General features: G+C 35.3%; 1 long non-coding RNA gene across 1 annotated transcript in view; it reads left to right on the top strand.

Annotated features, from left to right (window-relative positions):
- Positions 1 to 17,371, top strand: part of LOC146003082 (uncharacterized) — a 34,632-nt gene that overhangs the window by 8,631 nt on the left and 8,630 nt on the right. The gene's annotated exons all lie outside the window — the stretch shown is intronic.

Below are 17,371 nucleotides of genomic sequence, written 5' to 3' on the forward strand. Positions count from 1 at the left end.
ATGCTGGTATTAATGAAATATGCAGAACTTACGGCGTTCCGAAGCTCACATTGAAGAGGAGGTTGCAGAACAAAAACCAGAAAGCCTGCGAAAATATAAAGAGTTTTGGACGTGGCACCGATCTTCCTAGTGAACTGGAGGATGAGCTGGTAAGTTACGTTCTTCAGACGGAATCCCAAATGTTCGGATGCTCTTGACAAGATCAAGTTTTTTTAAATTTTCTGACAAATATCATTGATGAAATTCGTTTTGAGCCTAGTCAGATATTCAATGTGGATCAGACTAGTCCCTCAAATCTTCAAAAACCGCAAAAAGTCCTTGCTCGGAAAGGGAAGCACCAAGTGGGTGTTGTAACCAGCGGCGAACGAGGAACAAATACCGCCTGCGTTTGCTGTTTCAATGCTGCCGGCATGTATTTGCCCTAAAGAGGAAGAGGTTCTGTGATGATCTTAAGCCTGGTGCTCCACCTGGAACACTATTTGCTATTTCTGATAGTGGATGGATCACAAGTGAGTTCTTTGTCCAGTGGATGCAGCACTTCATCAAAACCATAAGACCCTCTGTCGATAGAAAATTTCTGTACATTCTAGATGGACATGTCACACATACACCAAAAATCTCTAAGCCATAAATCTAGCCAGGGATAATGGTGTGATAATGATCTGCCTTTCACCACATACCACTCACAAGCTCCAGTCGTTAGATGTGCCATTCTTCAAACCACTGGACACATATTACAACCAAGCAGCTGACAAATGGCTTCGCACAAACAAAGATAGTAACATTACTCCGGCACGAGTTGCAGCGCTCCTGGGAGAAGCATATGGTAGAGCTGCAACTGTGAAGAATGCCATAAGTGGTTTTTCACATACTGGAATTTGGCCTTTGGATCCTAATATTTTCCAGGATTCAGACTTTGTGCCCACAGCTTCTCACTTGGAGCCAGATTGTAGGGATGAAATACAAGCTGAGCAAAAAATCCAGAAGAAGAGCCAGCTACAGCAGAACGTCGCAGCGAGGAATCTCCTAACCAAATGCCGAAAGTGACCCCAGAGCAAATATCACCAGTTCCAGTTCTGCAGAAAAGAAAGAGAAGCCGAGCTACTTTTTCAACTGTGGTGCTTACAGAAAACATTTCTTGGACAACTGTAAACCTTCACGGGGTAGTGCAATGAAATCACTAACATTGCCAGAAGCTGACAACTCGACCAGCTGGTATTGCAAAATCTGTGCCGCAAACAAGGAAGAAGACATGATGAAAGGCTTGAAGTGTAGTGTCTGGTTTCATACAAGGTGTGTGAGAGTAAATGCAAAGAAGAAAGTAATTTACTGTGATAGATGTGGACCAAAATAACCTGGACCGATAGTTAGATAAACTTAACAATTTGTTTTTGTCAAGTAATTTGATGAGAGCTTAATTATTTTATTTTTATAATATATTAATATGTAACAAGCATTTATTGCATTCTATGTCGTAAATAAAGTCCCATTACTGAATCACACTTAATGGTCCTGTATGTTATTAGGTAATGGTACGATTTATAAGAGTGGTGGTACAATTTAAAGTACATGGTCATAAATTGTACCACTTTGCATCTTCACACTTTTTCCGTCACAGCCTTTAAACCTAAAACATATTAATTCTTTACAATTTACATGCGTACATGACCAGGCTACTGTATGGTATCATTGCATTTTGTTAAGCTGTTACTGTCTCCATGCAAACCTGAAAAATTCTGAAAGTGATACAATTTATGAGACTTTACCTTATATCAATCCAAATGTTAAAGCAAAGTTGTGGGCAAAATATATTATAAAACCTACTGTTTCTCAGTTCCTTAGCTAAAAGATAACTTGGGAACAAATTTCTACTATTTAGAAGAATATGGGTTACAGTTTCTTCGGAAACTTAATTTCGTTGCCCTGGAGAAATAATATTACTTGTAGTAACATTCATGTAGAAATTTCTCTCTCTCTCTCTCTTAAAGTTCCCTGTATTGTTATCTGGAATCGATATTGGTCCTTCCCTTTCGTAAGGTCTCGTAGGAAAAATTGTTTTTATGTATCTCCATCAAGAGCTCATAGCACACGTAATCAGCAAGTTAAACAGACACCGCGTTAAAAATTTATTTATTTTAACTACATACACGCACATCACAGCCAATAACACGTGGCTCCCTTCCACAATGTTGGAAATTGAGTAAGCACGTTGAACCGTCAGCCGGTATAGAGATTTCTGTGACTGGGTTACGCTACTCACTTGTAGCTCCCCAATTTCCTCACAACGGTGGGTTGTCACCGGTCCTATACACAGGCCGAAAAACCAGAGACTGTACGCAGGCAGACTCAAACCCATGCCGTCTCACAGTTGGAGTCGGTAATGAAATAATGCACCCTGTGTTCGATTAGTAATGTGGCCAATATTAACTTTTGGGACCGGATTGTTATTAAATATGTTCTGTGTGCTCTTTGTTAGTATTAAACTAATAATTTATATTTCACTACTGTATAAAATGTTCATGTTGTTCGTACAGACAACCGGCTAGCACATGAGAAGTAATAAATAGCATCATCATACACTCCTTATTTATTTTAAGATGATATATTTCACTAGCCTTAATCACGACTTCTAACAACGAAATTGATGTTAGAACATTAACAAAAACATTCATGTTACCACTTTAATTCCAAACATTTGATTCCATAGCGCTAGAGACAAACAGTAAGCAGCAGAATGTATTGGTATCTTTTATTACATACACACATAAATAATGTAACAATAATACGTTTAAAAATATTTATTGAAAATAATAAGTATTCGGGAACAAATATTTACTTCATCTTCGTATTTAGGAAATGTTTTCATCACTTTGCCAAGCACTTCATTTTCTAGGCTTATTTCTTAAAAAGTGTTAAACTGCTTCGTCTTCCATTTTGGTAGCCATGCTCAATCTACAGCTGCTTGAGACGTTGCGTATGTTACGCATCGTGCAATGTACTATGTGGGCTGATAATATTATAGCAAATGAAGACGTGCTTAAGGCCGTGGATATCAAAAAGTACCCTATCCCAGTAATTACTAAAGTGACTATGGTTTTGATGCACAAGGCCCGTTGTTACGCGTCGTTTCAATCTCCTAAGAGAATCACAAGAATAAACGTCAGGCAATTTAATTAGTAACGTATGATGCAAACCCCAACTTATTTAATTGTACCCTGTCCAAATTCACCACACCACATTCTCGTGAGAAAGGGAGACTACCTTTAGGGAGAGAATCAGACATGAAAACCCCCCTAAAATGTCGAATTTTAAATATTTTAACTAAAGATTCAATGTCTTGGTTCGTGAGTGCTTCCTCTTTTTTTTAATTTTCTGAGTGCTCTAGACTTCACACCACTGCCTAATTTTTTCTACATGGCAAGATTATGACGCTTCTGCTCTTATAGTTCTGCCTTATTATTTTTTGAATCAATTACAGTTTTGGCTATAGCCGTACTGCCCCCGGCTAAGCTCCCCAATGCAGCTAAAATAGCTAGAATGCTGAATATGAATCCACTATGTGTTTTTTTCTTGTATTTTGCAAACGTTTTAATTGTGGTGTACTAAGTAATAATTTCATTCCATTTCCTTTGGCTATACATTGTCTCTTCTTTTCCTGTTGTTTTTTAAATAAATTGAATCTATTTTTAATTTTTTAAGATTGTGATATGGTATTTGGTATACAACTCCTTTTGGCTTCATGTTGTTGTTATTATTTATTATTATTATTTTTCAGGGTATTTACATTATATATTTTTTTATTACAAACCCCAATCTAATTCTTGTTTTGTATTCATAGCAATAGTTCTACCCAATGCTGTTATTCTTTCACCCAAAGAAGCATCTCTGCTGGATATTCTTTCAAATGCTGCATCTTCTAATTTTTGATCAGCCACATGACGATCATCCAGATCTTTGTGTGTGTTGTATTCAATGTCATGTTCTTTACAAGCTACATCGAGAGGATTAATATCCCTATCTCCTCTTTCTAACCTTTTTGCAAGTTTTGTCCCCGGACCACAGTATTGGTAACCAGGTACGAGTAATTCGAATGGAAGTTTATTAATAATATCATTCACCAAACCTCGACCCTTTGATATATTCCAGAATTTAGGAGGTAAAGTATTGATAATTTTAATTAAGTATCCTATACCTTTGGGATCGTTTACAATAAATAGCTAGTTTGTCACTGATCATGTTTACAATACACATTTTCTCAATATGGAAGTTGTTGTTCCCAGCATTTTCTTGCCCTACTATAACCAGCAATCTATCTATGAGTTTTCTAACATCGTTTACCCACACAAATTATTTAGGTAAAGTATTGTATTGTTTGATACCACTACCAGTTTTGAGTTGGTTCCAGATGGTTTTGATCACATTCTTGTATTTATCACCACTGCTCGATTTCACTAGCTTTTGACTGGCATCATTATTTTGGTACAAAGCATCAGAGAGTGTCAAAATTTCAGCGTAACTTTGATAATCATCTTCTGTATAATTTTTTGGTTGTTTCTAGTGATGAGCTCCCATAGCCCCACAGTACCAGGATATCTGAACCAGCTATATTTCCAGCCCAAATTAATTTTTATGTTGTCCCCTTCGAATGTTACTTTACATTTGCCAATTTTCCATACTACGCCTTCATTTGGTTCCATAGTTGGATACAATCCAAATACTTAATCTTTTTCAAATTTTCCAGTACTTAGGTAATCCCTTGCCAGGGGACACAACTCGATTTTCTCTGCTTCTTCTATAGCTGCTTTAGCAGGTGGTTCCTTGAGTATCAGGGATGTGTGAATGCTGGATAATGGCGTAAGAGGCAAATCTCCATAATTGTTAGCAGCAAGTGGTACCAATATATTCATGAGATTTTTATTTTGTTCTGTGACACTCGTAATCTCTTTACCAAGACCACTGATTGCGTCAATAATGGGGTGGTCTTGAAGTTTGTGTTGTTCGTAAAAGCCTCGATTCGCTGATTTCCAACCTTTGAAACGTTTGGACAAGTACTCTCGTAAATTCGAATTATCTTCAATTTTGTGTTTCGTCATATTTTTTTTCTTTTTTTAATTATTGGTTATTTTATATCGTTTCAATGTTCAAAAAGTCGTTGATTTTATTTCTGAATTTTCCATTGCTAGGTTTACGAGTCATGACGATGGTGACAAATCCAAAATCATCACTCTTCCAACAAGGTAAACAGAATTTTGAAAATTGGTTGTAATTTAAGTCTCCTCCCACATAATCATCGTATACATGTTTTAAGTTAGTATTATCTTGACGAAACAAACAGATTAACTTTGTATTATCGCGTAGTAATTGTTTGGGAATTTTGGAATAAGTTTGAGCTAAATAAAAGCAGTCTATTTCTTTGTGACGACCCTGTGTAAAAAAATTTCTAATTTCATTCTGATTTTCCAGAATAACATCATCAAAAACTACAACAGAATTTTTCAAACATTGGTCGAGAGGTTTTATTGTTGATGCAAATATAGCTATGCCCAGTCCCTCGTACAACTTCATAAGTTCTTGGTATTTCGGTTGTTCTAAACTCTTTGCGAATACATACACGTGTATATTTTTACAATCTAGCCAATTGGGGGCAAGCAAGAAATTATCAACCAGCAAAGTGGTTTTTCCACAACCGGATGGGCCTGCAATGAGGCATCTTATGTTATCAGGTAACAACTCTCATTTTTTTTATTAGTTTCTACTACATCTGGTAAACGCTGTACCACATCCATGTTGGTGTCAAAGAATCACCTGGTTTGCTTCTTTCTAACTTTTGTCTGGCAGACCTAACCATTTCACATACAATTTATTATTTTTCTTACGTAATATTTTCTCGATTATATATGTTTCTCGATATTTTATTTTACTGAGTTCCTCTTCATAGAATCTCCCTTTCAATATTTTGTTATGATTATCTTTTATGATATATGTATTTCTATTCTATGGTAAAACTTGAACTACGGTGAATAACTCTGTACTCCAATTTTTGGTAAATCCCCTCTCAAATAAATGTTTAAATTTACTGACCCTCAATTGATCTCCTATTTTAAACTTTGGCTTCTTGTTAGTGTATGTATATTTTTGACAATAAACAGTTGAAATCAATCGTTGCTCATCAGACTTTTTTACCTCAGAACGTTTCATGTGAATAGTACTGTGTACTGAATTATTTTAATTATGAACTATTTCGGGTAAAATTTGCACCCATTTATAGTTACCCTGTAGAGTAAATTGCCTCCACGTGCGATTTTTATTGTCCTGTTGAATCGTTCCACTATACCAGCTTTCAGATCACTGTATGTAAAATAATGTTTAATATCATGTTGTTGCATTAACTTAGCAAATGTAGAATTGTAAAATTCTTTCCCTCTGTCTGTCTGTAAATATTTTGGTATCCTTCCCTCACTAAATATCGACTTAAAAGCCTCGGTAACACAAGTACCTGTCTTAGATTTTAAAGGAATAGCCCACCCATATTTACTGAATGTATCAATTAATGTAAGCATATATTTGTAAACATGATTTATCTTTTGTCAATTTTTTAAAGCTCCTACGCTCATTTCTATGAGATCACCTTGAAACAAATCGTCTACCCCTTTCGTTACCACACTCAGTCGTTTGTAGTTACGACGAGCTGGTCTGTGTAATTCATTAACTATATCATCTTGTCTTGACATCGGGTTCTATAAGAAAATATAACATAAAATGGATTATTTTCAGGGTATAATTGTTTCACTTCAAATAATAATTTGTCACCAGCTTCCACTTGAAAACCAGATAATTGTTCATCCTCATGTATTTTATATTTATTTGCAGATTCATCCCAATATGCAATAGGTATCTGAAGTGCTCTGTACATACCATCTTTACTCTGTATGGTAAAATTTGGCACTTCTATATGTTTTCCCTTCTTTACATAGACAAATTTTAGAAATTTAATATTACCATCAAGGAAAAACTCATGAGACTGAGTGTATGGATACAATTTGTAAACATTACCTGCATTAACATAAGTCCAGTGCCCTCGTACATTTGCTACACTTCCAAGTCCAACTATCTCAACGGTGAAAAATTCACGTTATTCAAGATCGTCTAATCTGCTTAATACCGTTTCTTGATATTCGTTTATGGTGCGTACCATTTCATCGTAGCTGTGTTTGATGTTCACATTGACACACAGTTGTTTAAATTGTTCTTTGAGATCGTGAAGTTGCGAGGTAAAACCTGATAAAGCAGATTCTTGACTTGTTTCGAGGGTACTGATTTGTAGGTTAATGTTAGAGATAATCTTCTGTAAATTTTCTACAAGTTTCAATTTAGTACTCTGGCTTGCAAGATCGTGTACCTGACTTCTGATTTCTTCAAACAATGGATAAAGTTCGTTGAATATCTGGTTGGTAGACAAAGTAGCGATGGTATCTTGAATTACAGCAATTTCCGCTTGAATGTTTTTGATGTCCTCTGACTTGAGTATTCGATTTACTGCTCCTTTTACAGATCTTATCTTCTGGGAAGTAGGTAAATTAGCTACGGTATTTTGAAGTGTGGCCAAAGCTTGCTTGACAGTATCTAACTTCATAGCACCTGCAACATTGCTCAAAGCTTCTTTAAGTTGTTGTATGTCATCTTGTGTAGGCGTAGATTGTTGCAATATTTGCAAAGTATTCTGTATGTCATCTATGAGATGATGAAAATGGGATAATTCAGATTCAGTATTAAGGTTTTCTAGCTTGGTAATTTCTTCTTGGATAATGTTTAAAGATTCGGTTATACTTGGCAACTTGAATTCCAGAGTTTACTGTACATTTGTCAATTCATTTCTCATGTTTGTCAAAGTGTCTTCAATATGAGCTATGGTACACTGTATCTTCCCGAAATCTTCATAAGTCTCCAACTGTAATTTGATACTGGCAACACTGCGTGCGATGGTATTTAATTCGGAAGATGAAGGTAAATTATTGATAAAATCTTCTAAACTTTGCAGTTTGGCTAGAAATTCTGTTATGGTCCTGTGTAACTCATCAGTTTGCAATTCAGTTTTAATATTTTCTAGTGTAGGAATTTTGAAAGATAGAAATTGCTCTCGTAATTCGAGAATACTGGTATTAAGCTGTTCGTACTGCTCTTGGGTTTTGATATTTTGAATAATAGAAAGCAGTTCGGTACGAATAGTATCTGCTTGCTTGTTTAATTCTTGTTTCAATTGTTCTGAAGTGGTTGTTTGGAGTTGTCTGAATTTATTAAGTTCATTTTTCAACTTGGCTATGGTCTCTTCCAAGTTTTGCACATTGTCTATTGTGGCTACGTTAGTATATTTTTGGAGTAGGGATTAAAGTTCCTCATCAATTTGACTATGGGATCAATTAATTCACTTTGGAGATTTGTAATCTCAGCTTGTATATTTAAATGTAGTGAATTTTGTAAAATTAATAAATCTGATTTAAGTTTCTTAAGACGCTCGTCTAATCTGGCGATGTCGCTGGAATTATCTGGTATCTCTTGATGCCTTCTGTTTCCAAATATATCCATTGTTTTTTTATTTATTTATTTTTAATTTGTTTTTTTATTTTTTTGTTTTGGTATTTTTATATAATCATGAGGATAAATTATTCTTATTTCAATAAAAAGAGGAATTAACTTATCATACTTCCCAATTATTTCAGCATACAGCAAATCACCTTTTTCTACCTCGTATATTGTGCTGGGAATCATATTATTGTGTTTAATCCTGTACAAATTTTGACCTATGTGTACAACTGCTGAATTGGTTGGAGAGATACTTATTTGAATTTTTCCTGTAACAGGAATTTCGTATGATGGATGGTAGGTTATTATTGAATATGTGTAATTGCTTACCTGTATTTTCATCAACTTGCTACCAAATACTATTAAGATGAATAATAACCAGCCCTTTTAGTTTACGGTGAAGATTGCTAATCACTTCAATTTTTAATGGAATTCTCTCAATTTGTTGAATATGTTGTTTCTTAAACCCAAGTACATTCATGGGCATTATTATTATTTTTTTTCTTTTTAGTTAATATAAAATTATCACAAATAGAAATAAAAAAATTATCAGCATGGGTAAATAATATACAAAATGGTGGTGGACTTAGAAATACACCTATATTTTTAGGTACAACAAAAGGTAGAAGATTACATACAGTACAAACAATACTTAATAAGGCATTATCTATCCCTCATCATATTTTCATACAAAACATTATTAGAAGTAAAACATTTTGTACTTTTATTTATATCAAATATAAAATAAAAATTGCATCATCTTTTATCATGACCTATATCACGTTTGATGTCAAATTAAAGACAATGTCGAGACGAAGCGAATGCAAAAAATCCGACCTTTTTATGTTGCTTGGTTCTTGAGATCAAAGTATTTTAATGATTTAAAGAAATATTAAGAGGAAAGTGGTTAAAGGGGGATAAATTAAAAGAACATTGAATAGCGTGCGAAGAATAATTAATGATCTATATTCCAAGTCGGATCTGTTTTACCATGTCATGTTACAAGTTATCATCGATCTCTCTTCGCACGCTATGCGTGTTATGCTTTAATACTATCAGACAAAGTTTCGCTACCCTGTGCCTAGTGGCATACGTATGGTAGAAATATCATTAAAGAAGCCAATACCATCATTCGTAACTATTGGCAAATATAAGGCCCACGTGATATATACGGGACAAACTCCAACGTGTGAGTTTTGTGGATCGGATGAACATTTAAGATACAGTTGTAACCAGCGGAAAATGACGACCCTACGGGTACCACCGGAAGTAAAGGAAACCTACAGTAAGGCAGTATTGCCCAATGAAACCGACATAATAAGCTCAGAGGGATCAGCTAGTGCATCACATCAGCAGAAAAATGAGGTTACCTCATAAATGAAGCCAACCTGTAATAGTGAGATGGATAAACAAATAGGAAGAACACCAGAGGTGGGAGCAAATAACAAAACGACAAAACCTCAAGAAAAAAAACACTCGAAGGAAGAAAAAGAATCAAGCGAATTATTGAAGAGTGAGGAGAAAAAGGAAGAATTTATGGATACATCCCTCCCCCTAACCTTATCACCAGAGGAAACTGTATCCGCCACTAAATCACTGAGTGACAAACAAGAATCAGAAGAAGATAGTGATCTCATTTTCACTTGGGGGAGTGAGAATAGTAATCAAATGAAGGTAAGTGAAACTAAGCTTAAACGAAAAACAAAAACAAAAAACTCTATAGCAAAACGGCGTTCTACCAGACGATTAGGAAATAACTTTCCAAATAGTGCTCCAATTATCGGATTAAATGCTTCAGCAGGGAAGATGGGGAATGGTAATAGAAGTAAAGAAAGTGAAAAGGAAGCTCAAGAAAATAGTATTTAGAGTAACTTATTTATATGGAAAATATGTATTATACAAAAGTGTGGATTATTTTTATACTATTAATAGCATTATATAGAAATATGGAAACATCAGTAATACGAGTAGCAAATATAAATATAAATAATATACAAAATGAAACAAAGTTAAAATCAGTACGTAGTTTCTTACATCAAAAAAGTATACATGTTGCGATGTTGCAAGAAGTAGGCCGAAATTCGCTAGAATGTAATCACAATTACATAGAATATAATAATTATAATGCAAGTGGTACAGGAACTGCAATTTTAGTTCGTAAAGGACTGTCATTTATTCAAGTACAAAAAGAATCCAGTGGAAGATTAATCATGGGGAAATTGGGAAACTTGACATTAATTAACGTTTATGCCCCATCGGGATCAAGATACCAGAACGAAAGAAGTATTTTTATACATATACAGTACCACAATACATTGCAGGTAGTGCAGGTTCAATGTATTTAGTAGGGGATTTTAATTGTGTATTATGTAATGTGGATCAAACACCGGGTTTTAATTTTTCAAATTCTTTGCAAAAATTGGTGCACAATTTGCAGTTAAAGGATGTGTGGCAAGAAAAAAGAGGCAACGAATTCGGATACACATACGTTACTGCAACTAGTGCCTCGAGAATAGATAGGGGATATGTTTTAACTGAACTAAAATCAAATATTACCTCTCTTCATATGGAACCGGTAGATTTTAGTGTTCACCATGCTGTAATTCCAATAATGAAATCACCGGTAAGGTGAACTAGAATAGGGAAGGGAACTTGGAAAATGAATACATCACATTTATTTGAAGAAGATTTTATATTTGGTTTTGAAAAGCAGTGGGAAAATGGACTAAGAGATCATTATATGAACAAAATGTTAATAGATGGTGGACAGAAATTTTTAAACCAAATTTCCAAAAATATTGCAAACAATACTCCTGGGAAAAACAACACGAATGGTATAAAAATTTTAATTTCCATTACGCAGTCTTACACGACCTATATAAGAAAACGAAAAACGACAGTGACATGCAAACAAAAATTAAAAAAGTAAAAGCACAACTACTGCGCCTACAGGCAACAAAAGTAGAAGGAATGCGTATACACAGTGCGCTCCTCAACATAGATATTGAAGAAGAAATAAATTTAGTTCACGTAACAAAAATATATCAGTGACAAAAACAGAGTCTGATAACAGAACTGCAGGATAATTATGGAGTAGGCCATAATGAGGGAACCAAATACAACAAATAGTGTATAAATATTTGGAAAATAAATATTCAAACGCATATCAAAATAATGAGAAGGCTAGTCAATATTTAGACAAATACATACCAATCCTACAATCAGAAGAAATGGTTGGATTAAACCAACCATACACAAATGAAGAAGTGTATAAAGAAATAGTACAGGGAGTACGGGGAACAGCACCTGGGGAAGATGGAATAGCGACTTATGCATATAAAGTTTTATGGCCAACAATGGGTATTACTTTAACAAAATGGATTAATACAGTATTAAACGAAAATAATTTAGTAAATTATGAGACAACAGGAATAATAATTTTAATACCAAAAAATAGTCAACCCAAGGAAATGAAAGATTATAGACCAATCATATTATTTAATACAGACTATAAAATAATGACTAGATGTGTAGCAAATCGATCAAAGTTGATTTTGACAAAACTGACTACACCATATCAATATGGAGTAATTGGAGAAAAAATATATATCCCATTTATTGACACTATTACGAGATGAAATAATAAAATCTCAAGATTCCCAACAAAATAAATACCTCGTAGCGATTGATCACAGGCATTTGATAGAGTAAGACATAGTTTTTTGCTAAAAACAATACAAAAGATGGGTATTCATGGACAAATGTACGAACATATCAAAACATTAGTGACAAATATAAACTTAAAGGCAAAAATCAATGGGTTTTTAACAAATAAATGCATAGTCAACATAGGACTTCCGCAAGGAAGCCCGTTAAGCTTACCTCTTTTTGTAATGGTCTTGGCACCTTTCCTTCAACACGTCGCACGACTGTAAACGATTGGAGCTTATATCGACGATGTCACAGTCATATGCCAAAATCTGGCAGCGATTAAGAACTTAATGGAATGTATACGAAAATATGAAATAGAATCTGCTGCCTTAGTGAATATGACTAAAACGTGTTACTTAACATTAGGAAAACAACATGAACTGACGTGACATTTAAAAAAGTGGATCAAGCTAAAATCCTAGGAGTGTTTTTTTACAAATGACACTACAAAAAGCATAAAACGTAGTTATGATAATATATATCAGAATATTAATTATACCATACACAAATTTATACAACGACCCTTCACTTTATGTACGCTAGTCAAAAGCAAAAGTATATATTTTATCAAAATTGTGGTATGGAGCCCAAATTTTGCCATGTGATAATCGTAACTTAGCACGAATAAAGAAAAGTTTAAGCCGGTTCCTTTGGGTAGGAAATATTTTCAGAGTGAATCAGCAGACACTTAGCTCACCAAAACAGCAAGAAGGAATGAGTTTGGTGGATGTTGGTAAGAAAACAAAAGCTTTGTTTAATCATCGGTATTTTTCAATGATTCAATCTAAAGAAAAGGTCCAGAACGTTCCAGGATATACTTATATAAGAGATATTCCATTAGAAGCACCAGTGAATGAGATAAAAATTCCCACTTCCCAAAAAGTATATCAAGAAGCTATAATGGAATATGTATATGGACTCATAAAGAAAATAGACTATAATCAGCTAACAGTGAAAGATTTGTATAATCAATACCTTACTCAAAATAAGGATACGCCGCATAGAGTGAAGAAACACCCTCAATATAATTAGAAATGAATTTTTACCAATATTTCGGCAAAATATTTATCCAATAGACAATGCAGTCAATTGTACCAAGTTGTTCACGAACTAATTGACAATAAAGCAAAACGACATCGGCTGGGGTATAGTTCAGACCCTAATTGTGAGCAGTGTTTAGTAGAACATACAATAGCACACAGGATGACGCACTGTGGAAAGGCAAAACAAGACTGGCCGGTACTCCAACAAAATGATAGCACATATAAGTCGATCATCAGTTCAGTGTATTACTCCGAAATTAATAATTTCTCCGGAATTTAATTTTTTCCCTGCACAAAGCATCGTGCGATACAATGGATTATAGGTATGTACATGATATATATTTTTTTTCAAAGGACAAACAGGAAACAATATAAGGGACTATTACCGCAGTGAATATGGCAACATTTTACCTAGTTAAAAAAAGGCTATATGCAAACTATATTCAACATACACTGTATGACTCAACAATATAATGTAAGATTGGTGAATGTAAATACAAATGTAGTACGGTTAAACCCTGTTAAAAGCAGCAGTATGTAATAGAGTTATATTTTTAATAAAAAAAATGTAGGTTAAAGGCCAGCTTTGAAAGCTGAAATCCTAGGTTCGAATCCCCGTGTCTCCATAATATTTTTTCTTACCAAATGGGTGCTACATAATATATTTTATTCTCGTCACACCAATTGCAGCCTGAAACTTTGTTATTGATTGCGTGCTAATAAGAAAATATGTATTGCCACTATTACTCGTTCAGAGAACGTGATTGTTAGTCGAGAATACTTGAAATTGAGATTTTGTAGTTGCTGGTAAAGCTAGATATTTAAAACAAGTGCTAAAATTTAAACTTTTTGTGTAATAAAACGCACCGTTAATATTCTCAAGAAGAAAACCACTGAAATTAAATGAGTAAGTTGTGAGGAACATCAGCAGATGTATTTTAAGATGTTCCGTCATTCACGTGTCACTCTCCTCGTTTTATACACAGATAGATATTTACAAGTGACCCACTCGATGAATGCTCGCACCTTAAGAGTAATTTTCAAATGGGAAAGAAAAGAGTCTGGTCCAAATTGTGAAGTCAAGACGTGCTCAGATTGTAGATGTTATTATTAAAAACAAACAGAATTAATCAGTAACTACAATTATTTACCTAAACATAACTCGTATGGCACTTACAATAGGGCTGTAAAATATGTATTTTGGATAATTCGTGAAGCAGATTTCATTCTCAGTATGAGGAACGTTGACAAGACAAGAGACCTGGTCCTGGGAAGGATTTAATCCTCTTCCTGCCCTTCTCCCTTCCCCTCTGCTCTTTTAACAAGGAAACGAGGAGATAGTTGGCGTATGTGCTTTCAGTAAGCCTTGAAATTTTGTCTTAGGTGATTCCACGAGAATCTTAAAAGTTTCCAAATTTAGCTCTTCTGCTACGTCACAAATATTCAAGTTTACAATTTCAGTGTCGTAAAGTAACTGTAAAACTAACTGTTGAAACGTTACTTCTGCTGAAAAAAGTAACTCTGTCACAGTTACAGTAACTCGATTTTAAAAGTAACTAGTTACAGTTAGAATTCCTCAAAAAGTAACTGTTTCTTGTAACTGAGTTACTTGTAACTAATTACTTCCAATATATATATATATATATATATATATATATATATATATATATATATATATGCACACAGCAGATGAAAGAGTGATAGAGAAACAGGTATGTTAGATGGTAGAAAATACATTGCTCATGCTGTTTCTATACAGCTAGTAGAATTTCGTCCTTAGTGAAAATTTCTTAAATGCTGATAATGCCATATATATATGAAAACCTATGTATCAGAATCATAAATAAAACACATGTAATATATACCAGGTGGAGACATATGGCACAGTAGTCCGGATCCCACTTTAAACTGTAGGTCCAGTGCCGATTAGCCTTACTGTGCATAAATTGGACTTAAAACAACAATTCAATCAATCAATCAAAACACACGTAAGTCATATTTTTTTAAAAAAAAGATCAATTAATGATCATTGATTGGTGTTAATTTGTTTGCAAAAAATTCACATTGTAAAGTAACATACAGTTACGTTTGAAGTACAGGTAATCCGTAACTGAGTTTCTTTTTAATATGGGTAACTGTAACACAGTTACACTTTTTAGCAAGTAACTCTAACAGTAACTTACTTTTATAAAGTAACTAGATTGGTGCTTGCATATATCATGAATAAAATAACACCACCATTGTTTCTGTGACAACGCCTGGAATTAGCGACGACGTCTTCCAACACAGAAAGGAAAAAAAATCTCTACCGATTACGGAAATGCAGCATGTGATAAAACACGGCATTTTTATCATCGTGCGAATCAACTCAGAAGATCTGATTTGAAGATCATACTAACACAGAACATCAAAGAAAAGCACCATGTATTGTGGGAGAAGGTATAAAAGACACAAATTATGATCAGTAAACATAGCATCCGAAATTGAAATCTGCAGTTGCAAGGAAGCTTTACCCCAAAAGGTATGCTGATGACCATGCAGCGCGAACTCTAGCTGCTGTTAGTAACGTACTTCTGCAAGGTTGGGCAAGAATGACAGTGACTGGAAAAGTGTTATATTTCATAAAGTAACCTATATGTGGTGACGTGTTTTATCTGCAATCCTAAAAATGATGATTTAATATACAAATATGTCTTGCAGAAACACTTCACAATCTTCTTTCGTCTCTTATAAGACGTACGCAGTGCGTCATTATTTTCTTAAAGTAGTTCTGGAATTCGCCGCTAGACGTGTCTGTAGTCGCTCTTTGTTTTGCGGCTGCCTTTCGTAACTGAACTGGAACCTTGACAGGATCAAGACGTACGTAAGCAGATCCTCGTGCAGTGGTTACACGCTCAACTAGTCCTCGCGATTTTGCTACCAAGTGATAGTGTAGTGAACAGGTATTGTATAGGAACACATATCGCGTGGTTTAATAAAACAGTGATGCGTATACATTCACCCGGGTAGCCGGCCCGAACGACCATGGACGGGAACGAATCCCCGGACACCGACATGCACACAATAGATCAACCCTCATCGCCACCCAAGACTAACCACATAACACCCTCTCAGATAAGTGCGGACAAAACCACCAAAAAACGCCACCGGGATGAAATGGAGGAATCGATCCAGCCCGACAAAGTTCCCCGCGGAGACACTATTTCAGAAATTCAACCCACTCTATCCGAGAATGCCAAGATGGCGCCGAAGCCTGATGCACGCGCATTTGGTGCTCCGAAATTTCAACTGTTTTCTGTTTGCTTGGGTGCTGTTGTGTTTGTCTTACTTGTGATGTGGACTCGAAGTATTGCAAGAGAAGAAATGCTGGACAACTGCAAGTGTGTGGAGGACTGGTCGCTTAGTTACAGGCGATTTTCTTTCTCGACCATGAACTCGGATCGAAGTTTCGCGTGGACAGCTTCTGAAAGCCGCAAGAACAACGCCTCTCGCCAACCGCGTGGCTCGACCCAGCACTGCCTCTTGGTTGCAGCGTTCTCTCTCCTACTGGCATACGACATTCATGTCAACCCCGGTCCCCAGGCGGTTTCCCGTGAAGAATGTGGTTTCCGTATATACTACCAAAATGTGCAAAGTCTAACCAAAAAGCTATCGATTCTGGAAATGTTCTGTAGTGAATTTCACGAATACGACGTGATTGGTTTCAGTGAAGTGTGGTTTAATGAAACGATCGGCGATAGTGGAATACCCCTGAAGGACTTTCAGGTATTCCGCAACGATAGAGGTTCACGTGGAGGAGGAGTAATGTTACTGATAAACAACAAGTGGCCCTGCATCAGACGACTGGATCTGGAGACGTCATGCGAATTAATATGGACTCAGGTAAATGTAGGCTCACAAAAAACTATTAATCGGCTGTTTTTATAGACCACCAAAATCTGGCACTGCAACCTTGTCAGCATTATTAGATTCTGTGCTGAATGCTGTGAAGGAAACTGACATTATTCTTATGGGCGATTTCAACCTTCACATAAAAT

This window comes from Lepisma saccharinum, chromosome 19, assembly GCF_977018435.1.
Source record: "Lepisma saccharinum chromosome 19, izLepSacc3.1, whole genome shotgun sequence".
In the NCBI taxonomy this organism is placed as follows: domain Eukaryota; kingdom Metazoa; phylum Arthropoda; class Insecta; order Zygentoma; family Lepismatidae; genus Lepisma; species Lepisma saccharinum.